Source organism: Magnolia sinica, chromosome 12 (assembly GCF_029962835.1).
Source record: "Magnolia sinica isolate HGM2019 chromosome 12, MsV1, whole genome shotgun sequence".
Taxonomy (NCBI): Eukaryota; Viridiplantae; Streptophyta; class Magnoliopsida; order Magnoliales; family Magnoliaceae; genus Magnolia; species Magnolia sinica.
The window spans coordinates 63772925-63800185 of record NC_080584.1 but is presented as its reverse complement, the minus strand read 5'-3'; the positions used below and the strand labels follow the sequence as shown (position 1 = coordinate 63800185).

At 38.5% G+C, this 27261-nt stretch overlaps 1 pseudogene; it reads left to right on the top strand.

The window, feature by feature from the left end:
• Window positions 1-214: 214 nt before the first annotated feature.
• Window positions 215-26750, top strand: LOC131221516 (histone-lysine N-methyltransferase ATXR2-like; annotated as a pseudogene).
• Window positions 26751-27261: the final 511 nt, after the last annotated feature.

Here is a 27261-nt window from a genome sequence, read left to right as displayed (position 1 = left end):
AAATCCAACCTCCAAATGCCCCCAAAAACCTCAACAACTTCTAAAGACCCCCAAATACCTCTGAATCGTCACTGCCAAACAACCTCTTTGAGTTTAACTCATCTGCAGATTTTTTATGAGTTTTGAAACGATTAGACAACTTATTACTATTTTTGTTAATTTATACTATTTCGGGAAAGTGTTTATTTCAAATCAAAGGTCTAGTTTATAATGCCATTGTATAGGGTGTAAACATTACTTAATTCAATAATATCAAAGTTCATTTCTTGTTTTTAGAGATTTTATCTTTCTTTGTCGATTCAAGCTCTACACTTGAGAAGCAAATGATAATCTCTTCTCTTTATCCATGTACCTACCACATTAATCATCTCTTGTAGAGCTGGAGCGTTCGTGTGGCAAGCTTCCTCTTCCATTCTCCCGGCACTTTCGAAGGATTTTCAAAACCTTCCCTCCCTTCTCCTCTCTCTCTCTCTCTGAAAACGGATGGCGAGTATAATCTGCCCTCTGGACAAGGAGTACTCAGATATAATTGCAGCCCTGCTGGCACCTCCCTCTCCTCAATCTTCTCAGGCATTCCATCTCCAACAACACCTTTCTCTTGTATTTTTATTTTCCAAACGCTCCCTCTGTTTTTATACACATACCCCTTTTCAATGTGCCTAAAAAATGGGGTGAAAGTATATAAAAAGGAGGGTGTAAATATCAATTTGGTTGCCTGTGACATAAGTTGACATTCTCACCCTTATTTTTGATACAGGACTACTATGACCAGCTTATTACAGAAAGGCGATGTCATGGTCTTGAAATTAAGCAGAGTGAAGAACATGGAAAGGGTATCTTCTCTGTCTACTCATTTTACCCACTGTCTACTTAATACGCCTATCTTTTCCGTTTTCGGTTATACTATGGTAAAGATTTTATACTTTTATTTATTTATTTATTTATAACCAAGAGTAGAAATGATGGCGTGTTTAGCAGTAATAGTCAGTGTTGATATTCACTTCTTTTTGCTGTAAATTTGGCATGCCTGACGATGTTTACTCCACATAATAATATGTTGCGGAGAGTGATTATATAATGCTTGATTGAGAGGAATATCGTTTGTTTTAATTGGCCCGGAAATAGTACAGATGTGGCCCACCATCGTGTAAACCGAGCCATTCGTAGGTTGGCTCCATGATATAATGTTTCATGCTGTATATCTCAGGGATGGTCCTCAACATATTGTGAAAGAGGAATTGTTTGCATGTTATCTGCGTGTTTTTGGTTCTGAAAAGTGAGACTCATGGTTTTATCAGCCAAACCATAAAACTCTCCTCAATGAGGCAATCCTAACCATTCGATTTGTGGCCTACAAATGGATGGTTAAGAAGAGAAATGCAACAATGGTCACATTCAGCCGATCAAAAGTTCCAAGATTGGTTGCTGGGATATACCGATCTGGGAAATTTTTGGGGAGTAGTCCACTATCAGTGTGAGGCAATATACCAATTGTCTGGACTGCTGAACTGTGGGTCCCAGTTTTCAGAACTGAAAATCTGTGTATATTGAGCAAACACATAGGCTGTGTATCATATGATTCCTCAGCTCAGGATGCGGAAATTGGCACCAAACTGTAGATGGGTCTTATAAGCCAAAGATCACACTGAACGTATGATCTGAAATATCCAGTCAGCGGCCATCAAGTTTACGGTTAAAATGTAAAATAGCCAGGGGTCTAATTCAGCAGTATGTGTCCATGTGTCCATTTTGAGGCATGTCCTATCTATAGTTGGGTGTGATTTGGACTGAATTACAGCATGCATGTATATGCTAAGTGTCCAATAGCTATGTGCATGCTTATGGATGGTCATGCTTTGCCAGACTATAAACTAATTCATAACATTTCCATACGTGGATAATATTCTCATGCTTGAAAATGCAAATGCAAGAAATGATGCATATGCATATGATCTTAGTGTATCGCCTAGAATCTGTTCAATGATAGTACCCCACAAACACACACACACACACACACACACATATATATTTGTGTACACCCAATAATTTTTATGACATCCAACCCGCTTCGGTACTGTATATACTATATAGTACGGTTCTGTTATAGTGTATTGCAGCTGCATTCCAATGCTTTGCTGAAGATTATGGTTTTTTGCAGACTGGGTCTAAAAAGTTTTGTGCTCAATTACTAATGTGTGAGAAAACAGGATAAATTGGAAAAGTTAGAAAAGGCATTACGAATGATGCTAGAAACAATTTGTCGATCATACTTTGCCATTTCAATGTTGAGGATTATCTTTTACATTTTGTGATCTATTAGGGTGTGTTTGGATTGACGGTAAACTAGGGAAGGCAAGGGAAAGTAAAAGTGTGACATAAGCGGATGGTAAAGTGAGATTGACGTTGGGGGAAGGAAAACCTTTGCACCTGTTCGTTTTACTACAGAAACTGTCTGGTTTGAATTTCAATTTTCAAATGGAAACATTTTTCCTTCCAATTTTGCACTAAAAGCGTCACATCATACAGAAACCTCTTTTCCCATCAATTGATATTTTGAAAAAAAAAGTTTTACTCCCTTGCTTAGCAAAGGAAATTGATTTCCTTCTCCTTTTATGTTTATCAAACAGAGAAAAATGTCAAATGAAAGCCTTTCCAAAGGAAAAACGAAAAAGAGAGAAAAAAAAAAGGAAATGCCAAATCAAAGGAAAATTATTTGCTTTCTGTAGTATACCCTCAACCAAAACACTCCCTTAGCAAAATCTATTTGCACTGTCTATTCACTTTTATCGTACTTCTCATGTATTGTGATATCTTCAATTTGGATTGGCAACTGCAGCTGTCTATGCAAGCTTGGGATTCAAAGAGTGGGAGTTGGTTTTTAGGGACCAAATGCTTGTTGGTGCTCAACACAGTTCGAATAAGGTTGTGCCAATGACCATGTTTTTGCTTTTATCTCTATCTAATCTTTCATTTTTCCATTCTTTCTTTGGAATTTGCAGTTTCTTCATATTCTTGGGCTAGACTTCTATATGGTTTCTCTGTGATTTCTTGATGGTGGTGCCTCATCCACTGTACATGTGGCATACATGGTCACTCGGTTCTAATGAGGATGTATTGTGTCCTGAAATCGCACTTATTGGATGTATGTAGCCAGCCAATTTGCAGCCAACACACGCCTAAGAGGAAAATGGTCAAATGTCCAAATTAATTGGATGTGTGGTTAAGATCAGTCACTTGGTGTGATTTTTGGGCTTTGCTGCACCCACAGTGGGGCTGACTATTTTGGTGGTTGGCATTGAAATTCATATATGCCATGTCCCACGTGTATGGTGGATGAGTAACCGCCATCCAACAAGTGTGGAGGTCATGCAGTGGTTTATTCTCACTTTTCTTACATTGGCCTCTCATATATACATATCGCTCACTAATTTCTCATGTTTTGCAGGTTGACTGCCTTGTATGTAGCTACTGTTTTTGTTATATTGGTTCGATAGAACTTCAGATTGGTAGGAAACTCTATTTGCAATCTCTGGGATTACCAGCAAATACAGAACATGATCACGAGACATCTTCACATTCTTTAGAAGAGGCTTGTCCAGTTGAATTATCGGATGAAGAAGATTATACTCTCATGGCGAACTATGACAGTGTACAGTCATGTTCTTCAAGTAATATGAAGAACAACAATCTTGTACCAAAAGAGGTCTTGGAGGCGCTAGTAAATGGTAGCTCGGCTTTGCCTCACTCTAAGCAGTTTACATTGCCTTCGGTCATTCCATGTCCTCGAGGGTGTGAAGAAGAACATTACTGCAGGTGAACAAAGCTAATAAATATGCGCACCTCATGTGCAAATTTTCATTATTGTGTTCAACCCATCATTATAGCCTTGTCCCAACTCCCAACTATCTGGGGTTGGCATTACTATTCCGTTTTGCCAATCATATCCAAAGCAAGAATTCTTATGATTCTTGGAAAAAGTTCTACAATGGGCTGCTCACTGGACATAAATTCTGCTCCTTTAACTGCGCTTGGGTTCAGTCGATGCATGTCACACATTGCTTCTTGGTGAAGTTTCCATTCATGGGATGCATGTGATTGTGAACTTTCACATGCAACTGTCTTTCTTGCCAACATATCACATGTCTATTGTATTCAATCCATGTAATCCTATAAAGACTGATTCTAGTTATAGAGAAATGGAGCCATGTTAACTATAATTACAGGCGTAAGCAACAGCGAAAGCCTAGAAGTCAAGGCCGCAAGAAACTTCTGAGCAAGGGTTTATATTTTAAGTGTATTCACCATAAAATTTGAGTGTTGTTTTTGATAGTTGGCTTCCACAAAGAGATTGTATCTTTCTGGATTTGTATGAGAATTTGTTATGGTTAAATGTAATTTCTGTTGCTTTATTGTCAGTAAGTTTCTATGGATACTGATGTTATTTCCTACCTTAGTAAATGAAAGATAGATGTTGGTAACACAACATGTTTCTGTTCTAGAGTTCTGCTAAAGCTCACATGCACCTGCACACTTCAAAAAGCAGCAAATCATTTCAAAATGGCACTTGTGTGTGACACTGTACCCATGCATCAAGTGGACCACATTGTGTAGATAACCTGGCCTAAGGTTGGAGGTGATCCACTAATCACGCAGGTCACGCCAATGTTAGCATCAGATAAATTGCCAACAGTGGCCTGCATGTTGACTGGACCGGCCTAACATTTGGACCAGGTGGTTGGGCCCATTTGACTACCTACTGACATCCTTTTAGGCTTCTCTTTGCGCTTTTAGAACCTTCAACTTGAACCAACTCACTTCATACTAGTGCAGTTTTTGGTCTCTGTTGCACATGGCCAAAGCATCTAAGTCGACTTCTCATATTATTTACCTATTAGTTTTACTCCTAAATTCTCTCATCTTTGTTCATCTAATTTTATGCATCCTCTTCTTGCAACTCATTCATCTCATCATTCTCATTTCAGCTACACTCATCTTATGAAGATGTTGTTCCTTGATTTCTTAACATTCTCTCCCATAAATCATGACTGGTCTTAAAGCAATCCTATAAAAATTTCCCTTCAATTTTGATTGGGTAAGATTCATTTAATAAATTTTGTAACTAATAAATAGCTGAATATCTAGATCAAAATTGACAAATGAAAGGGATGTGGTGATGGTGGTCACAGGGAGTTGGCGGAAGTAAAAGCTTGGTTCCAGAAAGTACTGAGTGAGAGTAGGGCAGGATTCAAGAGGAGTGGCAATTTGCTAGTCGGGCATCCTTGGTAGAAAATTAATGGAAATGGACAACAATGGTCAGTAAAACAAAGCTGAACATTTGGATGGCTCAGGATCCTCTAATCTGTAAGATCTTTTAGATATCCGCCAAGACTGGGTCTCATCAGATCAACTCTCTTGATCATTGATCATTAGCCTGGTTGTACAAAATAGGTGTATTAATTTAGGAGTCATTCATGGTGTGACACATCAGGACCCAATAATTTCTACATGGAGGATACACCCCATGACATTGTTTCCCAAATGTAATTTGTCTGAGCATGGCTACATTCTTTAATTTGGTTTAGTGATTGATGCCTATTTTTCTTTCATTTAATTCTAGGAACGTAATTTGACATGCTTGTGAGTAATGTTGAATTGCCAACCTTTTGTAGCAAATTATGTGTGGAGGCTGATTGGGAATTGTTTCATTCCTTACTATGTACTGGAGAGAGCTCAGGATGTTCACGTCGGGAAGCACTTGTTAAATTTATAGAACATGCTAACAGTAAGATGTCAACTCCAGTGCACATTCTGCTCGATTAGAATCATACAATTCTCATTGGGAACCATTTTAATAATTTTCTTTTTCTCATTTTTGATGCCACATTTGTGTCCTAATACGTTTTATCCCTTCTAATTATCTTTATATCATTTTCTTTCTTTCCAGGAACGAATGATATTTTCCTTCTAGCTGCCAAGGTACTCATGATATTAATCTATTTTCATTTGTTTGAGATTTTAAGTTTTGCTCAAGAACCTCATGCACTAGCACTTATCATCATCATCTAGCCTTATCCCAACTAATTGGGGTCGGCTACATTAATCCTATTCCATCAGTCACTCTTTCAAGGGCCATAACTTTGGTTAGACCGTAGGTCATCAAGTATTTTGTTATTACCTCCACCCATGTCCTTTTGGGCCTTCCCCTTGCCCTATTTTGAGAGACTTCAACTTGTACCTGCTCACTCCTTCGAACCAGTGCTGTTCATGATCTCTATTGCACATGACCAAATCATGTAAATCTACTTTCCCTCAGCTTATTACCTATTGGTGCTACTTTTAAGTTCCCTTGAATGCATTCATTTCTAATACTGTCTTTCCTCATCTTGCCATTCATCCATCTCAACATCCTCATGTCAACTACTCTCATCCTATGAATATGTCGTTCCTTAACTGCCCAACATTTTGCCCCATAATGTATGGCTGGTCTTATAGCTATCTTATGAAATATCCCTTTCGGTTTGAGTGTTACATGATGATCACATAAAACTCCAAAGGCACATCTCCATTTCTTCCACCTAGCTTGAACTCTATGGGCATCCTTCTCAATCTCCCTACTCTCATGAATTGTTGACCCCAAATGTTGAAAGTGGTCCTTTTGGGAAACTTTTAGTTGGCAATCTTAACAATTCATTGCTTCCATTCCTATTGTTACTAAAATTGCATTCCATATACCAACTAATTTTAAATCCTTCAGATTCTTAAGCGTTTCTCCGTAAATCTAGCTTTGTGCTTACACCCTCCCTCATCTTGTTAATCAAATGCAAACAACATAATCCATGGGATCTCTTCTTGGAAATGCTTCACTAACTTGTTTGGTTGCTCAATGCCGACCTTGGTGCAAGCGTATAGTAATTGGAAAGTCACTTGTCTATCTACTAGTGGTCCTCACATTTGTTACCGCTCCCTTATACATATCCTCAATCATGTCCATGTATCCTCTTTAAACTCCTTTCTTTCCTGACACCCATTAGGTTAACTCTCTAATTTTCTTTCAACTAGTTGTCAATTGTAACTAATTTTGAAGTATTTACGAGTATTTGATGAAATGATCATCACATATACTCTAATTTCGAAATTTTGAGTGTAGGTGATCCGATTTGAGAAAAATTCAAAAATTTCCCAATTTCTCCCAAATTGCTTACAATGTTGTACTCCAAACATGAAATCAAAGCATGTATGAGGCCCGATCTACTGAATTGTTAAGTCCTAGTCAATTTTTGGTAAATAAAAATAATTTTTTAATTAAAAATTATTATTATTATTTACTTTTTCCTTCAACCAGCTGTCAATTGAGACTAATTTTGAAATATTTAGGAGTGTTTGATTAAATGATCATCACATATATTCTAAATGTTATGCATTCAATTTGAATATAGTTGCATTAGTTCAGTCAGACAACACAACTTAGGACCCGATACGAAGAAAACCTATTATGTGTACTTCTTTTTTTTAGATGTTTTGATTTAAAAGTGTGTATTAAGGTCTTTTTTAACAATCCCTGAAGTTTCATTGAAAAATTCAACCATTTTACCAATGTTTCCCATGTTTTGCAAAAAGTGTGATAAATTATCTAATACAAATGATATATTCCGTGTGATAAACGATGCGTATCTGTATCCCAAGGATGCAATACGTAATGCGATACCGATATTTTGAACACTGACCCGACCCATATTCATGTTCTATGACTTGAACTTGGCTTAACCCCAATTCTTCTGTTTGAGTAATGAAACTTGATCCAAACCGTTGATATGAAGATCCCCACTAGGGATCATGTTTTAAATATAGCAAGTAACCGAGCCTTGAGGGAGAGCTGAGTTGGTTTTGTCATGACCTGCTAGGACAAACTGATCAAGTCCAATTTGACTCGGTTTTGGTTTGGAATGAGTTGCATGCTAAAATGGGAACGTAAACCATGCCACGAATAGTTTAAAACTCTTATAGATTGGAGCCGGGTTGGGTTGAGTGCTGCATGTCCAGGTTGGGTTACAAGTTGTGACTCAACCTGAACCTGATCTGGATTAGAATCAGTTTACAAGAATCCGGTCCGAACCTAAACCAAACCAACCCAACCCAAGTTTGAATCAGGTTGGGCCAGTTGGGATCAGGTTGAGCCTGGCCCAATTTGAAGCCCTGATTAAAGTGCCCTTGGGTACACAGGCGTCTGCTTGTGACAATGATGGGTCAGATTAAGTACTTCTATCGTATCACAAATAAATAAGTGAAAGAACCTTTGTATTCTATATGAAGTTGTATTTTTTGAGTGTTCTACATCACAAAGCTTATGCTCAATCATCTGCTGAACTTCCTAACTAAATGGTTAGCAAAGGAAAAAAAGGTCGGTAAGCGTCTCTATATACTATTCATGAGCAATATTTTGTGAACATGTTGTGTTCACTACTTTTTTATTTTCTTCTTCTTCTTCTTCTTTGTTTATTATTTTATTATATTATTATTATTTTTTGCTTTTGTCAATGTTTTTATGCTTACTCTGATACAAGAAGACGTCCCATACTTTCTAGCAAAATTATGTAAATTGAAAAAGGATAAGGGTCAAACTAGCATATCACAAATGGAGAAAATTTTATGATATTATATAGACAGATGGAAGTTAAATGATACCTCTTTCCTGATCATATTTCTTCATTTCCATTTTGTAGGTTATCTCATTCACGATTTTGAGGTACAAGAAGTTGAAATCATGTCATCAAGACCAAAAACAACCTACTATGGTAAATGGAGTGGATGATTCCAGATTTCGTCTGCTTTTGGAGGCTTGGAAACCAATCTCAATGGGATTCAAGAGAAGGTGTGTCGTGTTTCTCTGTCATCTTACAATTTATGTAGCTTATCAATTTAGTCAAAGCATTTGCCTTATAATGTAAACAACGTAGAGATATTTGTGCATGGATTTGTGCATGTAAATGTGAGACGTTGTTGAGCTAAGAATCTTATTAAAGTGCTATTGATGGACTTTTTGTTACCTTTGGAAAAAAAAAGAACAACTAGACTCCTTGTCGATACATGCATATGCACGAGCTTCCCTAAGGCCAGCATGTATCTCTGCACACAGACATGCATGCAAACCTAGCCTTTTTGTGGGATATCTAAGTTGTACATATGTGTTGTTCTGGATATCAGGATAGTCCAGTCATCAGGTGGGTCACATGTGGGAAAACAATGTTCAGCTTAACAAAATTTTCTAATGATCCACATCCATTGCACGTGTGCCCCACCTGATGAATGGACTAGCCTGATTTTTAAGCCTTATTGATGCAGGACATGAAATTTAAATATGAGATGCAAGAATTCAGGCTTAGATTATACCAATTCAGAAACAGTTACACATATTCCACATCCCACATGATAGTCCAAATCATTCAATTAAAGGGGAATCTATGCGGGTCCAGGCCGACACAGGCTAGTACTGGACCAATAAAAATTATAAACCAAACGATGTCAAAGGGAAATAGAAATCAACCACACATGTATAAAAATCAGTCCCTAATCCCCCTGATTTCAATTCAAGGAACCTTAGGGTAAAAAAAAGGCAAATAAATTAGGGCTAATGTAAACTAAGGCTGGGGTTTAGGAAATAGGAATGAAAAGAGGAAAACCTGACCTGGAGAAAGCTCCTGCGAGCAGATGGTGGCCCGGGGCTGACGCATGTGCGCGGGTGGGCTGGCCGCACGTGTGATGGAAGCCCGCCTCCCCAAAGTGACACCCAGGCCTTGGTCGGCCAGGGGAGACCTCCAATCCCTCCAAGTTTGACGACGATCTGACGTAAGGTCGAGGCGTAGTGCTCTGCCGAGGTTTCAGCCCTCCTACAGGTCCAGATTTTGGAAACTGACTGTAGGGCGATGAATAACTACAAAAGCTGAGAAATTCAAAGCAAAAATGATGATAGAAGATGAGAGATATGGATGAAAGAGGGTAGGGGCGGATGAGAATAGATGTGACTTCGCACCACGGTAGTTAACCCTTCGAAGAAGGGAGGGCTTCGCAGCCACTTTTGAATTCTTCCACAACTCACGAAGAGAGCAAAAAAATAAAGAAGGAATTTTTATTAAACTTGAATGAATCAAAAGAACTACAATGGGTGCCTATTTATAGGAAAAATTCTATACTCCAAAACTCACACCATGTGTGCAACCTATTACTTGGTGGTGAAGTAAACTAAAATAAAAACCAAATAAAGAAATTTAAAGCATTCACGATGTTCTAAATAATAATAATAAGCAAAACCTAAAATATGACATCAATCCGACGAGTGGGCCACGATCATGAGATCCCATGTTAAGCTTTTCTTGACTATCGGGCCCACTCTTTTGAACCGAAACTTCATCTTTTAGCTAGGAGGCCCTCCTTGGACGTTGTCATTGAGCCAGATCGATGGTGGGGCCCTCCTGCCTACGTACGTGCGTAGGGGGTGGTGTGCGTGTGCGTGTGCGCATGATGTCCCCATCAATTCTCCCTGGCTGGGAAGATTTCGCCACTAGCGAAATAAAACTCCTGAACCGATACAGGATGTCAGGATCAAGTCTCTGAAACTCCTCCTTAGTGAGCCACATGCTGTCTAAAGCTGGGCGTGACTTCCATTTAACCAAGTACTTCTGAAACCCGCTGTCCGACGTGGATATTATCTGATGGTCTAGAATATCCTCTATTTTCTCTCTAAGTGTGGGAAGGGTAGGTATGTGAGGTAGAGGCTGAGAAAATGGGTCAGGAAGGGTACGTATGGGACGTAGTAGCTGTGAAGATGGGTCCGGACAGGTAGGTATGGGAGGTGGAGGCTAGGAAAATAGGTCGGGAGGGGTAGGTATGGGACGTAGTAGATAGGAAGATGGGTCGGGACAGATAGGTATGGGAGGTGGAGGCTAGGAAAATAGGTCGGGAGGGGTAGGTATCAGAGGTAGAGGTTGGAAAAATGGGTCGGGAGGGGGCCATGTATTAATGGAAAGGTCTGATGAATCAGGATGGTTAGGTGAAAGGTTGGACAATGCATCAATGACCCCTTGAAATGCAACTAGATCCTCCACATTGAATGTGGAACTAATTCCCATGCAGGGTGGAAGATTTGCCACATACGCATTGAGACCGTTTCATTTTATAATTTTGACGGGTCCAGTGCTACGCGCGTGCAACTTACGAATGGCCCTCGGAGGATACCGCTCGGGCCTGATGCGGACCATCACAGAGTCCCTTATATTGAATTCTTTGAAACATTTATGCTAGTCTGTAGAAAATTTATAATGCTTATTACTAGTAGTGATCTTCTGCCTGATTTCTTGATGCTATGAATGAATGTGGTGCACAAAAGACTTTGCAGGCTCTGACTGCCTATGAGACAGTGACATAGGGACAAGATTAATAAGTTTTTTAGGTTTATAACCAGTAATGACTTCATAAGGACCAATACCTGTGGACCTATCGACAGAATGGCTGTAGGTATTACGGTGTCCCATATTTTGGTGTGCTCTATATCCCTCCTAGGGGGAGACTCATCCGGTAAATCATCAGGAAAGACATTATAAAACTCATCTACTACCGGAATGACCTCAGTGGATAACTCTATACTAGCCTCTGGGGCACTCTCTCTAGCTACAAGGTTTTGCCACTCAAAATAGTAGTCTTGATGCCCCTCTTGGGGTGGGTGCACGGGTGCATGCCCATGACTGATTCCTTGGTCACCTCCATTCATTGGTCTATCCTCCTGGCCACCTGCCTGAGATTGGACATCTACCCCAATACTGGGATTTGTCTCGGTGGAGACCTTTAGTTGGGTAATGTGCACATCAAATTGATCAAAGTGTTAGACTATATATTGTTCATAGCGCTTACCCAAATACTCGATCTGCTGGGACAACTTGTTCAATGACTCTAGTAGTTGCTCCATATTTAGTGCAGGGTGCAAGCCAAAATTATGACCCGTACGTGTGGACATACACTGACTTGCTCAACCTAAGGGCCTACTATGGCAACTATATGCGCCTAAAAACTAAATGACCCTACGAGATTCTATATGAAGGAGACTACACATCATTACTAAAATTCAGCTATATATGATGGATTGAATGCATGAAGGACTCAAACAAACTAAACCCTAAATATGTGGTGAATTCCTCTACAAGAACCCAAGGCTTTGATACCAAATTTGATGCAGGACATGAAATTTAAATATGAGATGCAAGAATTCAAGCTTAGATCATACCAATTCAGAAACAGTTACACGTATTCCACATCCCACATGACAATCCAAATCATTCAATTAAAGAGGAATCTATGCGGGTCTAGGCTGACACAGGCTAGGACTGGACCAATAAAAATTATAAACCAAACGATGTCAAAGGGAAATAGAAATCAGCCACACATGCATAAAAATCAGTCTCTAATCCAAAGGATTCCCTGATTTCAATTCAAGGAACCCTAGGGTAAAAAAATGGCAAATAAATTAGGGCTAATGCAAACTAAGGCTAGGGTTTAGGAAATAGGAATGAAAAGAGAAAAACCAGAGGAAAACCTGACCTGGAGAAAGTTCCTGCGTGCAGATGGTGACTCGGGGTTGACGTACGTGTGAGGGTGGGCTGGCTGCACGTGTGATGGAAGCTTGCCTCCCCAAAGTGGCACCTAGGCCTTGGTCGGCCAGGGGAGACTTCCAATCCCTCCAAGTTTGACGACGATCCGACGTAAGGTTGAGGCGTAGTGCTCCGCCGAAGTTTCAGCCCTCCCACGGGTCCAGATTTTGGAAACTGGCTGTAGGGGGATGAATAGCTGCAAAAGCTGAGAAATTCAAAGCAATAATGATGATAGAAGATGAGAGATATAGATGGAAGAGGGTAGAGGCGGATGAGAATAGATGTGGCTTCGTACCACGGTAGTTAATCCTTCGAAGAAGGGAGGGCTTCGCACCCACTTTTGAATTCTTCCACAACTCACGAAGAGAGCAGAAAAATAAAGCAGAAATTTTTATTAAACTTGAATGAATCAAAAGAACTACAAGGGCTGCCTATTTATAGGGAAAATCTTATACTCCAAAACTCGCACCGTGTGCGCAACCTATTACTTGGCGGTGAAGTAAACTAAAATAAAAACCAAACAAAGAAATCTAAAGTGTTCACGATGTTCTAAATAGTAACAATAAGCAGAACCTAAAATATGACATCAATCCGACGAGTGGGTCACGATCATGAGATCCTATGATGGGCTTTTCTTGACTATTGGGTCCACCCTTTTAAACCAAAACTTCATCTTCTAGATAGAAGGCCCTCCCTGGATATTGTCATCGATTCAGATCGATGGTGAGGCCCTCCTTTTACGTACGTACGTGCGTAGGGGGTGGTGTGCGTGCGCTTGTGCGCATGATGTCCCCATCACTTATCATCTACAAGGGGCCCCCACCTGATGCTTGGCTTCAATGCTCAACATACATGAATGATTGTCTGCTATGTGCAGGCTTAGATAATCTTATATACATTTTACACATGTAAAGTGAACTTTCAGGGTTTTCCACTAGTAAAATACAGATGATGGATGCTCCATTCTCTAACCTCTTCATGTGAAGAAATGATGAGAGGCAAAAAAATATTAAGTCATGTCATTTCTTGAACATTCCCCTTCAAGATTAGATGCAGTTTTGGTGCACCAAAAGCTTGCTTAAGACAGCTTTTGTTCCCTTGATAGGCCTTTTATAAGGACATCCACCAACTGTTCGTTAGATGGACCATGTTGGGACTTTACCTGATCAACTTCATTCTCCTCTGACAAACGATAATATACTCTCTTCTTTTCAAGATACATTCATTTTTTATTTTTTTTTTCCTTTGATAAAAATCCGATCTTATCTAAATCATTTAAAAAAAAAAAAACAGAGATATACAAACCATTAAAACTAAACAATTAAACACCCATATATTGAATAATTAAACCATTCATTTGGACACACAAGGCTAAAGCAATCTAGTGTCCCTCCATGTTTAATATCCGAGTGTCCGTCAGTGTCGAGAAGCTTACTTAAAATGAATACCATAATAAAGACAAAATTTTGAGAGTGAATTTTCCTTGCAAAAGATATTTTCTAAAAAAATCCTATCCTTTTCTGGTTGTAAAATGACCAACATGGCCCCATGCGGCACCTCATTTTTACAAGGAGCTGCACATAGGTGCCTTGTCCGCTCTTTGGCGTCAAGCACGGCACCTCTCTATGGTTCATGCCTAGGTCCTGCTCAGTCCCATAACTCGTTAGTACATTGGCATCAACACTTGTTCTGCGCCATTTTTATGCTTATACCTTCTCATGTTGCATTTTATTATATGAAACAGCATAATTTCCCTTGTATTTACCTATTCAATAATTTTAAGGTGTTATGGTTCCATTGATGCATATCATTAAGTTATCAGTTATTATGGATGTTACTCTTAATTCATATCTTTCCTTTTTCATTGCATTTTTATGTTGCTTTGTTGTGGGAGTAATAGATTATTGTTAAAACAAATTAAGACAAGTATTTATAATATGCCTGTAGGTGGTGGGACTGCATTGCTTTGCCAGATGATGTTGATTGTCATGATGAAACATCATTTAGACAGCAAATAAAGGAACTTGCATTCACGGTACGCTCTGCGGCAACTGGTGTCATGCATGGACCATCATTTTTGGATAGATTTCTAGTGTTGCATCCCTCCTAACAGTATTGATTCTTCAGGACCTTTAAGTTGAAAATTGTACTAGTATCTTTCTCATAATCACTTGGAGAGCCCATTAGTCTCAATGGAAAACTGTGTACGCAATATACAGAAATAATTATTTTATAATCTGATCTTTTTAGTTCTTCGCATGATTGAGCATCAGTAGGTTCATTTTATTGTTATTATTTTATTTATTTATTTATTTTTGACTTGAGTTGATACCAGCAAAGTATCTTGGGTATAGGCTCAAGAAAAAAAAAACGGACATCTATGTTTCTTGGGCATGGTTTTTTGGACTGGTACAGATCTTGTGTAGGATGTGTTTTACACCTAAATCACAGGGTAGATAGGCACTAATAAATATACATTAATATTTTGTTTCTTTATCATTAAAATATTTTATTAATTTTGATGTGTTTTAGGTTTGTCTCTCTCATGTTTGGGATCCATTACCGTGCATGTACACATGAACACAAAGCTAATGATGCCTACCTGTTAACCAAAAGTTGGAATGTTATTGTTCAAACCATGGAAGCTCTTTGATTCTCCTGCAAGAACTGCTTCTTTGATAAAATGACTTGAGCATCCATGAAGCCACAAGGAGAAATCTTGTAATTTAAATGATATGTCCAACAATTTTATTGAAATCAAGGTATACAAAAACTGTTACGTAACGGTAACAACTATAAAAATTACGCATTACAGGGCCGAAACAGCTGTAGCGGCCATTACAGAAAAAATTGCCTGTAATGACCCCGTAACTGTAACGGACCTATAACGGTCCAGAAACATGTTTTTTTTTTTTTTTTTTTTTTCAAAACAAAAAATAAAAAATGCCATAACGGCTGTTACGGCCTGTATCGTAATGGTAACGACAGTGGCTGTTACGACCACCGTTACTATTATTGGTTGAAATTGATGTGCACAACTACAATTCACCGAACCTTCGTAGAAATTTGCATGGATCAAGCAATCATCGAACAATTGGTGTGTGTATCTACAATTATCAAACGGTTGTAGAAAATTGCATTGACCTCCAACTCGTTGATCCGACAATTGCAATTGTCTCCCTCCCGAAGGATGAACCCTGCTCTGTTACCAACTTAAGCAAGCCCAGTAGCACCGAATTCACAATGCAATTGGCTATGGGGTGAGGATTCCAAGCTAGTGAGGAGCTTGAGCATGGGTAATCTGAAACCTCTGAAATTGGGGATCCAAGAGTGACTCAAGCTGATTGTTAAAAACTTGGCATACGTATGTGCAACTGCCTAACCTTTGTATGAACTTGCATTCATCTCCCAACTCGTTGATCCGACTCAACTGAATTGTAATTGTTTTCCTTTTGGTGAATTGTGCCATATGATGCCAAGCAACATAGGCCGGGTTGTCAAATTCCCAACACTACCTGATACGGTTGAGAACACTGGTCTCAATGAGGACTCAAGAATGGAAATATGAAATCTTCCAAAATTGGGTGATATGCAAAGACTAATGAAGATCAAAGGGTCTATTCAGAGTATCGGTATTGTTACATGTATTGATGACTGAGGGAACATTGGGAAAAGGAGGATTTTTTCAATGACATCTCAAGCGATGTCAAAAGATACATGTTTACACATTTAGGTATCAAAATATAGCAGACAATAAATATACATAATAAGTTTCCTTTTTATAAGGCCCTAAACAAGTGCTGTTGGAAAAAAAAAACAATGCAGTTATATGATCTATTCAAAATGAGTTCATATTGTTCAAACCATACAATGCAAGTGATAAAACATGAGCAATACATCCAGAAATCAAAGAGAATGAAAACAATACCTTTGCCTCAAACCCACATGGAGTTACAAGGCAGTTCATAGTCATTATCTCTATCTTTGTCCCCACATGCATGATATATCCATGCATCCATTGTTGGAGTTATGTGTTCACTCATTCGATCGTTTTGATGTTTGGAATTTGGTCATTAGTGACCTCTTTTGGTGAATGGGACAGGTTCACTAGTGATCTACTTTATTATGTGCTTTATTGTTAATTTTGATTGTAAACTCGGACAAATTAATGGGCTGTAAGGATTTCTCCTGAAATTCCTTTTCCTTTGGGTAAAGAATGCAAGGGACACAACAGCCCAGATTGGCTAGTGGAGCTTGAAGTTCAATACACTTGAGTACCCATAATTCTCCACAACCATCTCAGTGGGGGAAGGCAACCCCTGGTCAGTTTTATGGTCATCCTATGTGATATTAGCCAATGATGAAATGGGATGGATTTATCTTTACCATCTACATTTGGTTGTTGTTGTCCTTCATAGACAATAGTATAGGCAAGGTATGCCAAATCGGTTACGTATCGGCCGTATCGGCCGATACGTAACCGTAACGGTGTGAACTGTTACCCGTTTCGGGGCCGTTACTGCCCGTAACGGTCAGCCGCAACGGTTATAAAACGGTCATTTTTTTATTTTTTATTTTTTTTTGCATTTTAAGCTCCGTTTTTGATGCTTTTTTGAAACTTTTTGCTTCCAAACTGTTTCTCACTCCTTCTACTACTAATTTCGACCAGCCTTGGCTGGATATTTGAGGAGAAAACACATTATATTGCGGATTTTGTTGAATCAAAGCTTGGTGGGCTATTTTTCATAAATTTGTCAAAAATAGGTATTTATACTTTTTTTTAATATGTTTTGCTGTTTTAATCATCTCATATGATGTGTTAATCATAGTAGAACATGTTAATATGCATTTTACAGATTTGGGGTGCCATTTAATATTTTTTTCTATTTACGCATGAATTTTGACCCTTTTTTTTTTAAATTCGAAAAATCAATTTTTAATGGTTGTTTTGTTGTTTTAATCATGCCATATGATGTGTTAATCATATTAGAATATGTTAATGTGTATTTTACAGATTTGGAGTGCCATTTTATATTTTTTAAATATTTTTTTCTATTTACGCATGAATTTTGCCCCTTTTTTTTAAAATTCAAAAAATCAATTTTTAATGATTGTTTTGCTGTTTTAATCATGCCATATGATGTGTTAATCATAGTAGAACATGTTAATGTGCATTTTACAGATTTGGGGTGCCATTTTATATTTTTTAAATATTTTTTTCTATTTACGCATGAATTTTGCCCCTTTTTTTTAAAATTCAAAAAATCAATTTTTAATGGTTGTATTGCTGTTTTAATCATGCCATATGATGTGTTAATCATAGTAGAATATGTTAATGTGCATTTTACAGATTTGGGGTGCCATTTTATAATTTTTTAATATTTTTTTCTATTTACGCATTAATTATGGCCCTTTTTTTTAAAATTTAAAAAATAATTTTTTAATGATTGTTTTACTGTTTTAATCATGCCATGTGATGTGTTAATCATAGTAGAACATGTTAATGTATATTTTACAGATTTTGGGTGTCATTTTATAATTTTTTTCTATTTTCGAATTAGTGACTTTATGTTTTTATTTGCTTATATTGGACAGGTTTTGCCTTGGAGCTTCTTAGGATTTAGTTAGAATATAAAATCATCTTTATTAACAAAGGTCATACACTCATACTCATATCTAATTATCTAGTGTCTACCTAAACCTAAAGAAATGTCTGGGTCTGGCCAACAACAAGTAAGTGATGATATTGGATGGCAACATTGTGAGAGGGTTGGTGGTACTAGGCACCAAATGAAGTGCAAGTATTGTGATAGACTAGTGACTGGTGGAATTACCCATCTCAAACAACATTTGGCACATCGAAAGGGTTAAGTTGTGCCATGTAGTAGAGTACCGAAAGAGATAATGCTTTTAATGCAAGCTAGTCTGGATGAGTCGAAGGGTAAACATGCTGCTGTACAAAATAAGAAAGATGATATTTTGGATGCAGATCGACAGGAAGTGTTTGGTCCTAAATATATGGGCATTCGTGATGAAGATATTATTGATTCTGACGAAAATTCAGATCGAGAACTTACTATAGCTAGGAGAGAGAGCTTGCGTCTAGCTCGTGAAGAGGAAGAACGTTGCCGCATGTTTGGCACGCATGGGTCAATGTGTGATACAGGGGGGGCAGTGGGAGTGGGAGTGGGAGTGCAACTGGAAGTGCAACTGCTTCTGCAGGTGTGGGTGGGGGGAGGGGGTGGTAGGTTTGGTGGGTTACGACGTATGTTTGGGAGCCGACGACAGACATCTTCACATGATGACCTTATACGTTTGAATGAAGAAGTAAATGAGCCTAGGAGACCCTCTATTGATCCAATCCTATTTAGGAAAGAATCAACTAAACAAAAGAAGATAAAACAAATGTGGAGTAGAACTTCCGTTGAAAAATTAGGTAGAGCAGCAGCAAAGTTATTTATATATGCCAACATACCTCCTAACGCAGCCAATTCTCCATATTGGCAGGTGGTAATTGATGTAGCAGCAGAAGCAGGTGAAGGAATAAAAGCTCCCATGGCTAAGGAGATTAGGGGGAAATGGACAGATGCAGAGTATGCGGATGTGAAAGCATACGTGGCTACCTTTAAACCTGTATGGCAAGCCAGAGGATGCACAATCATGTGTGATGGTTGGACTAGCCCAACCAGATGCAGCATGATCAACTTCATGGTATACTGTCACTTAGGAACTATATACCACAAGTCAATTGATGCCGCAGAGGCAACAAAAAATTCTACTTATATTAATGGACTAATGGATAAAGTTGTGGACGAGATTGGAGAGGAGAATGTAGTGCAGATTGTGACAGATAATGAAGCAACATATAAGCTTGCAGGATATATGTTGATGGATAAGAGAAAACATCTTTTTTGGTCACCATGTGTTGCCCATTGTATTGATCTTATATTGGAAGATATTGGGAAGAAGAAGAATGTTAAAGAAATGGTCGAAAGGGCAAGGGAAGTGACGACGTTTATTTACAACCATAATCAAGTAGTTGCAATAATGAGAAAGTTCACGAAAGGACGAGAGTTGTTGAGGCCTGCGGCGACTAGATTCGCAACAAACTTTATAGCATTAGAGAGTTTATTCCAGCATAGGGAAGAGTTGAGTGAGATGTTCGCTTCCCGAGAATGGCTCAATACAAAACATGGGAAGAAGACATCAGGAACACCGGTCGAAGTTGTGAACACCATACGGGACAACAAATATTGGAAGAGGGTCAAGGCGATCCTAAAGGTGATGGAGCCACTAATGAGGGTACTTCGTCTTGTTGAATCCGATGAAGCACCTATCATGGGCTTCCTATATGATGCCATGGATAAGGCAAAGTTTGCAATTCAACGTGATTGTAGAAGTTGGCAGACTTATTGGAAGATGATCGACAAGAAATGGACAAAACAACTCCATCACGATCTTCATGCAGCAGGTTACTACCTAAATCCTAGGTATAAATATGTCCAATCATTTGTTGCGGATGATGAAGTTCGTGTCGGGCTAAAAAATGTGATAAAGAGATTAGAGCCTGACTTAGATCTGCAAATAAAGGCATTAAATGAATTAGATACATTTGGAAATCGCCTTGGTAGCTTTGGAGATGCTTTTGCACAGCATGCAGTATCTAGATTGCAACCGGCCGAATGGTGGATTAATTTCGGAGAGAGTACGAAGGCTCTCCAAAAAATTGCAGTAAAAGTTTTGAGCCAGACAACATCTTCCTCTAGCTGCGAAAGGAATTGGAGTTGTTTTGCGCTTATTCATTCAAAGAATAGGAATAGATTGCAGACTAGAACATTAGATAGACTTGTCTTCATGTACTACAATATAAAACTAAGAATGCGACGACATCATAGGAGCATTACAACTGCTGATGACGGAGACTACTGTCCAATAAACTTAGATAATATTTATGATGAGGATGACCCACTTCTACCTTGGTTGGAAACAAGGGAAAAACAAATTGAAGAGGATAGTGAAGAATTGGAAATTGATGACCCAGAAATATGCAGAGCGCAACAAAAGAGTCGTGCAGATGTGTTGGACTCAGTAAGAGGGGTAGCGTTTATGCCACGTACAGATACGACTCAAGATCAAGAAAAGAGTACGAGCAGTGGTAGCGTGACCGTGTCGGATGAAGACGATGACCCCCCTGCCCCTGGTGCTAGCACTTCTGGTGTTGCTCAGTGCCCTATACAGCCGTCTACAGATCACGATGTCGATGAACAGCGACGAGGTGGTACACGAGGTCGGACTTATGAGTGTACCGAGTTACGATACAGCCAGCAAGAGGTGGGTACATCTAGTGGTGCACCAGGTCCGAGAGGTTCGGAACATCAGCAGGCTCATGGTCTTGGTTATTATGATGGATATTCTTATGGTGAATTGAATTATGATTGTTATACTGAGCCTGTTCCATCACATTCATGTTGGAGTAGCCCTCCCGATCAATATCCATATGATTATAGATATCCAGATCCAAATCCAAGTTATTCATCACAGCAGACGCACTCTCAATCTCAAGATTCTCAACAACCTGAGTATGGGCGCCAGTATGGCTATTCGACGGGCACTGGTGGATATCTTTACTCCGGGTCAGAGTCGTTGCCTAGTCAGGATCAGTCATCCTCTAGTTTCGTTGATCTAGTATTTCCTTCTGGCACTGGATATTATGGATATGCAGCACCTACACCTATTGGACAGCCTCAGCCTGATGGTGACGATGACGATGATGTGGAGGTCGAGCAACCACAAAAAAACAGATTTTCATTTTGGTGGTGACTTGTGATTGTGAGTATATATTTGTGTTAAGGTAAGTATTTGTAGCAGACAGCTCACAACAGTATTATTGTAAGAAGCCATGCACACACTTGACACTGCCGAACTTGTATTTAAAATAGCTCTCCTGACAACCAATCAAGTAATCCTTAATCAAGTTGCAGGGGAGTATATCAGACACTATTAATTATTTTTTTTTAATATTCTTGACTTGAGGTCCTGAGGATGACAGGTCATAGACAGGAATTACACTATCACAGTCACATGCACCACACTGCACAGGACCACAGGTATGTTCGAGAAATTCCTCAAAAATAATTGTAAACACCTAATGTAAGATATTTTTATTTTACATTCATTCTAATATATCTATCATTGATAGTAGATAGTTAGAAAATTAAATATATGAATTTTGTAGTCAAATTCAGGTTATCTGGTTCATAAATTCATCAGACAGTCCGATACAACTTCTGACCAAAGAGTGGACCGTTACACTACCATAAACATGTTCCAATTTATAAATGAATGCATATTTGGAATGCTTAGAATATTCTGGATTTAATCCATAATTTTTCATATTTTTTTGGCAAAAAAAAAAATTTGCGCCGTTACGGGCCGTTACGCCCCCGTATCACCGTTACGCCCCTGTATCCGTATCAATTTTGGAGGACACCGTTACGCCAACCGATACCGATACGGGACACCTTGAGTATAGGTCATTTGTTTATTGAGATCTAGTTCTAGACTCAATTGAATATCTACATTGGATGGATTGTGTGAAGTCTCCTTACCAAGAGAACCCATCATTTTTGGACTGGAGCAACTTAATCGTGCACTAACCTGGACTTGTCCTCATACTTGAGATTACAAAGGACTTCAGGGGTCTTAATATAGGTCTTTGATACACCTTTAATATTACATGGTGGTTAGCACATGCGATATTGGGTTCTCATGTTAAGATTCAGGTGAGGCTTGATGTACTTTAAAAAAGAATCCACTTGTTGCCTAGGATTAAGTTTAGTAGCTAGACCTACCTCTTGGATGCTCCATCAAGCTTAAAATAGCTGGCCAACACCGTCATATGTTTTTCAAATGTTTTTAGATGAATTTTAACCATTGGATTGTTTGTTTTCATTATAGATATGTTTTTATCAAGCTTGATGGAAATCAAATGGTAAGATCGTTTGATATCTAATTTAGAGCCTTGCTTTGGGTTTTTGAAGGCTTAGATTGGATGCCACAGTACGGTGGAAGGACATCAGTCTGTTTGGGTGTGTGGAATGGGCAGGATGATGGATTTTTGATGTTGTAGGGCATACTGAAATTTGTAGGGAGGCCCAGTATCATAACAATTGCAAAAAAAATGGGGTTTTCATTGTTTGTTTTTTTTTTTTTTTTGGTGGAATTTTCAGGAGGTACCAGCGTTGTCTGAGTATTGTCAATATATATCACATAGATCAATGATTCAAGGGAACGTTATAAAGAATTTTTGACGATAAATGGCTAAATATCGTGCAACACGGTGAATTTTATAATTCCTCTTCTTTATCATATCGGATACATACGATACTGATAATATTGGTTGATTTATTGTTACTGCAAAAAAAATGCTCCCAGGTTTAATATGATGACCCTCAAGTGAAGCTGCAAAAACCCAGTACTTTATGGCCATTATCTTGGTCTGCTCTATGATACATTGTGTGACAACGGTTGATCCCAATACCTCTGCATCATGTTTTAAAGTGTATTTGTTCTTGTACGAATGTTCCATATAACGACCAGAAAGCCTGATTTTGGGCCACAATACATAGACAACGGGGCCCAGCTGAGGATTAATCCGGATCTCACATGCATGTGGTGCATTTGGATACATGACGAGAGTTGGACTAGGAATCCTACTCTCTTAAGTAGGCTTCTACTCTCTTTAAGTAGGCTTATAGTTCTCATCGTAGTTATAATTGGAGTTAGATAGATTTTTTAATTTTATTTTAATCTTTTGTTCTAAGGATTCAATTTAATTTTGCAGTCGCTGCAGCTTCTCAAGGAAGCCATCTTTGACAAGGAGTATGCGCCATGTATCCTTTTATGTTTACAAGTTAGCGGCTCTCTGTTTATTGTGTGCAAAAGTGAATATCTTATTCATCAGGTGGGTTTCATCTATCAGACTCCCTGACTCTGCTAAAGTATTTTCACTTGAAATCTATGGGCATATTATTGGCATGTTTGAGCTAAACAATCTGTAAGTTATGGCATTTCTGCAAGAATTATTATCATGTTTTCTTTTCTGTTTTCATTTATATTCATGTCGTAGTCTTCTTTTTAATAATAGCGTGCATTAAAAGGGACATCTGGGGGTGTGTTTTGGTGGGAAACCATTCTCAACTGGTTTGCTGTGCTTCAGAAAGCATCCTAAATTATTGGCTTGGGGCTGCATGTCTCCTGATGCCAAGAATGCCTCCCGATTGCTGAGAAACCAGTTCTGAATGGTCTCTTATGTAAATGAGTGCTATCCTTTATCTTGTAAAACATATTAATGGCTGGTTTCATGTGGTGGCGTTAATTGAATCAAATACAGCAGCCCTAACTGTTTCATTATGAGTGGGAGAAGGAAGGGAATGGATTGAAGAAAGATGGCCTTTCAATGAATTTCTACTTTGGTGCTGGACGTCTTGGAGAGACCAAACATCCGACTTTTTCTGATTCATATCCTTTCGGATGGAAAATCAGAAAAAGGTTGGGATACTCCATTCCGAACCAATTCTATTGGTTGTCCTCACATAAAAAAATCCTTGACAACATCTTTGTTATTTGTGTAGTGATTTGGTTGTAGCATCACCTGTGGAGGATTATTTTGTATACATTGACGATCTCCCATATCCTGATAAGGTTAGTGCAATTCTCCCACCACTTGTTGTGTGACTTCCATAAGACTGCTCATTGAAGATATGCCAGTGTTGTTTCTGCCCTTTCCTTGGGATTATAACATCATATCTTGTAGGAAGAAGCTGAAAAAGTTACACAGCCCTTTCTAGATGCTCTTGGCGATGATTATTCAGTTTGTTGTCAAGGTATGGCTTAGAATTTCAATCCTTCTATGAGTAAATTCCATCCTTGTTGGCATATTTGAAATTTATTAGGGTTCTTAATGAGAAGTAGGGGTTCTCTGTCTTGGAATTGGTTGTGTGAATAAAAGTAGGGTACTTTGCTTCTATATGATCCAATTCACAAAGTTACCAGTTGATTTATTTAAAAAATGGGTAATTTCCTATTTGGCTTGTGAATCGAAATGAACCAACAAAATGAGCACTGAAAAAGGCAAATATAGATTGGATTAGAAAGTTTATCAACTGTACTTTTGGAGTTGTGCTCAATATGAATTTGTCTAACGTCAAAACATTTTTTTATTTTTATTTTATTTTATTATAAATATTGTTAAAACATAATATCCAAACAGTATTTGAATTATGGATCACACTCCAGACTCATGTTCCCTGCTTCATAACTGTTTATACTAGCTAATGTTATGATACAGACCTTTCCCTGCATCGTCACCCAAACATGTTGCCTCTTCATTTCATGCTTTTTGTAATTATGATCGAAATTTTGCTTTCCAAATGGACTTTTGGAAAATCTTAAACACCTTGACATCCTCTCATTTCCAATATTTTGCTTAGTGTTCATAGTTCCTGTCATTACTCTTTGCAAAATAAGCTAATTGCTGGTTATTTCAGATCTTCAACTTTTCAGTTTATTATATCCTTTTGCCCTAAGATTTTATATCCTTCTCAAGTGTTTGTTTCCCCTATTATGTTTCAGGCACTGCATTCTTTCCTATACAAAGTTGTATGAATCATTCTTGCTATCCAAATGCCAAAGCATTCAAAAGAGATGAGGTAATAATTGAATTTTGGTGTTATTTTTTACAGGGAGCCAAACATCCACCACATTAGCCTGTTAAGGGAATTGATATGTACACTTACCCTGTTTGATAGAGGCACCCTCTTTCTACTTTCATTAGTAGGGTAGTACAACTTTGCCGTATTGTACTAAAAAAGTAGAAAGACAGGGTGAATGGATAAAAATAGCGCTCCCTTTAACTCGTTCAGTAGATTCACTCTTATAATACCACAATTGGTAGCTCTTGTCGTGGCTATCGATGAGTCTTTTACTTTTTCACCTTAATCATATAGAATGGCTGATTCTCACTCTCGGGATAGAGATGGCCAAGCAACAATAATAGCTCTGCGGCCCATCTTGAAAGGAGAAGAGGTATTCACTTTCAGTCATGGTATCTGGTTCTGATTCAAGCTTTCATTTATAATTACAAAAAACCCTCTTCCTGGCTCCTGGATGACTAAGAGGAATTATATGCTCTTGATGCAATAGGACATGAACAATATCCTGGTGCTCCATTTTGTTCCTGACTTTTGTGCTGTTGGAACCCACATGTAGATCCCATTATGCAACAATAAATAACTCTTGGATCAGTGGCCAACGAACAAATGGACGGGGAGAATTATGGATTAGAGGCCCATTTTTTTTTAAATTTTTTTAAATTTTTTAATTTTTTTTTGTGGAGCCCGCCCAAATGTTTGTACACCCTGTTATCATATCAACAAAGCTACAAGTGGTGTGCTCCCATCTTTTTGTTATAAAAAAATGGTGGGATGGATATATGCAGTTGACCTGGAAAACTTTCGGGGCATTCTCCATCCATGGTGGGGAACATCATGTCAATGGTCTGGATCATTGGCACGAGTCCTACTTGTACAAATTAGATGCATCTAGTCACTATGCACACTAGTGCTTCAGGACCTTGTAGTTCCTTGAGGAATGATCTTTCATGTCTTTGGACTATCTTAGTTGTTGGGGATAAAAAAATGAGCAAACACAATATTTGATTCTCACATGCTTGCAGATTACCATTTCGTACATTGGAGGACCTTCCGTACAAAGAGAGACAAGCTTTACTTGCGGATTATGGTTTCAGATGTAGGTGCCCTAAGTGCCTTGAAGAAGAGGCCTAGATCTTCTGCCTCCCATCAAGAGATTTTGGAGTCTTAGGACAACACATTTTGGGTCTTGGTACAAGTGGGCTTGTGTTTTCTCAATCAAAATGATGTAATTGATAGGTTCCACCATAGATGGTGGACGCCCTATTTGTAGTTTCCATCTTATAAGGTGACTGCCGCTTGTCATTTGGACTTTATTGGGCACCATTGCTGCAATGGCATATGTAGGGGCCTGCCTTGCATTTTTTTTTCCCTTCTTGAATCATGAATCACAACCTTAGATCTACATTGTGATGTAGGACATGAAATTCAGATATGATGTGCAAGATTTCAGGCATAAGATAATGTTAGATCATAAACAATTACATAAATTCCATATCCCACATGAAAGTCCAAACATTCAATTAAGGGGAATCAATGCGAGTCCAGGCCTACGAATGATAGGGCTGAATCAATAAAAATTATGAACCAAACGATACTCAAAGATAAGAAATAATCATCCACACATGCATAGTAATCAGTCCCTAATCTAAGGGATTCATAAATTCTAATTCGGGGAACCCTAGAGTGAGAAAAGGAGCATAAAATTAGAGATTTGAGTAATTTAGGGTTAGGTTTAGGGATTTTGGGTGAAAGTTGAGTGAAAGAGAGGGAGAGATGAACCAGAGAAGTACTACACGCGTGGACAACAATAATGGCCCAGACGCACGTGCGTGTGATCACGGCCGCACGTGTGTGTGGCCCACTATTCAGAAAAAGGCAACCTTAGCCCTTGTCGTCCAGGGATGGACTCCAAA